Consider the following 1955-nt stretch of genomic DNA (forward strand, 5'->3'; position numbering starts at 1 on the left):
TAAGTAGGTTATTAATTAATATAGTTTCCCACATATAATTGTTGAAATTTGTAATGTTGTAAATAATGTGTTCATAACTTCGATCAATATTCTGACAAGTGTTAGACAACACAAAACATGCAATAAAATACAAAATGATAAGACGAGTGCAATCTTCAATGTCATGAAATCTATCCAACCCATCAATCACAACTTCTATATCTTCAGACAAAATAATCAATTGATCCTTGAAATATTTCTTACAAAATATTTCGGCATTCACTTCAATTGAATGAGACCTCCTTGACGGCCTAAAACTATCAACCACCCTCAATACTAGATGGCAGGGACCTCAATACCCTTGAATTGCAATTTCTGATCACCAATGCATAAATTACCTTGAATGTGGTTGAATTTCTTGACAAGGAAGTATATTAAAATTTTTAGGTAGTAATATCATGTGTTCGTAGCAATGGGCCGAAACTAGTCTTATTCAATGCATTTCGCTCTTCCTGACTTAGGCTCGATAGAAAGTAATACAACCTCTTTTATATTGAAACAAACTTTCGCATCCATATCACAACCTGTGATTGAGATAAAATATCTAATTAGCACTTTTCAATATTTAAGGAAAGCCATAATGAACCAATTCTATCATACTGAGATACACATAATTCAGCTTAATATTGAAAGGCTCAACGATTTTGTATTTTATTCTACAACTCTCAAAATAGTACTTTGTTACACTGCCATAATAACACTACAAATAACATATTATTAATATATGTACCATCACATGTTAAATAACCAGTGAGTTCACAAGTTTATATTAACAAACTCGTTATTTTTTGAACTAACAAATTATAGGGTCATTTGTTAATTCAGTAGCAAGTTAGCTACTTTCATATACACATTACATCCATATTCCTTGATTGTTTTTTGAATTAGGAGAATGCTATTTGATCTTACTTCACGAAAGAACAAAAGGTTCTTCACAGTTTTGAGAAGAAAAAGTAAATGTTCAAAGGTTATAGATGAAAATATTTCTTACAGGTAAGATATTGGTATAAGGAAAATATTAAAGGCTTGAGACACCGAAGAATTAGACGGTGAGAAGTGGTTGTCAGACGGTGAACATCAACCGTCGTTATGAACATTAAAGGTTGAGAAACGATGGGGATAACCTGAATATAGTAAACCCTAAACAATGAAAAATATGAGGGTAAAAAGTTAAAAAAAAACTCTATTAAAGGGCACTACAATAAAATCACACAGGCATATTTTCATCTTACCAACAATTAAAATAGAGTCGTGCTGTAGTGACCTCAAGCTGGAACCTCATATCGCACTTCTTGAGGTGAAAGTGGATAGGAACCATAGATGCTTTTTCACTTGTATGAAAAGCATTTATGGTTCCCATACGCTTTCACGTCAAGAAGTGCGATATGAGGTTCTAACCTGAGGCCACTTCAGCAATATTCATTAAAATATAATAAAAAAACAAGCCGTGTATGTTTTGGGAATTAATATGAACCACTATTGGAATAGATATTCAAACAAAAGCTATGCATATTTTGAGAAATTTCTCTTTCTTGAGACATTTCTCAAAATGTGCGCAACTTATGTCAAAATTCTGAATTTGGTATACTAATTATTTTAATCCTCAAAATATGTTTTTCCAATGAATTCGTCATTTTTATAATTAACGACGTTGATAAAATTATTAGTAAGATTGTTGATAAGGTAAAATCGCTCAGATTTTATTAACAAATTCGTATATTATAATTATAAAAGTGACTTTGGGAAATAAAATGAACAGTGTAACGGATTAGGAATTTCGTCATATTCAGGTCACGAAATGGAAATTCACCTCATTTTCTATATTTTAAATTATGGTGTAATAAGTAAAATTTGGGTGCCAATAGCAGTTCTTAAATAAGATCATAAATTTTCTTCCCATGTGACGTGGCATCTCC

The sequence above is a fragment of the Akebia trifoliata genome, chromosome 3, assembly GCF_017979445.1.
Source record: "Akebia trifoliata isolate Shusen 1 chromosome 3, ASM1797944v1, whole genome shotgun sequence".
NCBI classification, from domain to species: Eukaryota; Viridiplantae; Streptophyta; class Magnoliopsida; order Ranunculales; family Lardizabalaceae; genus Akebia; species Akebia trifoliata.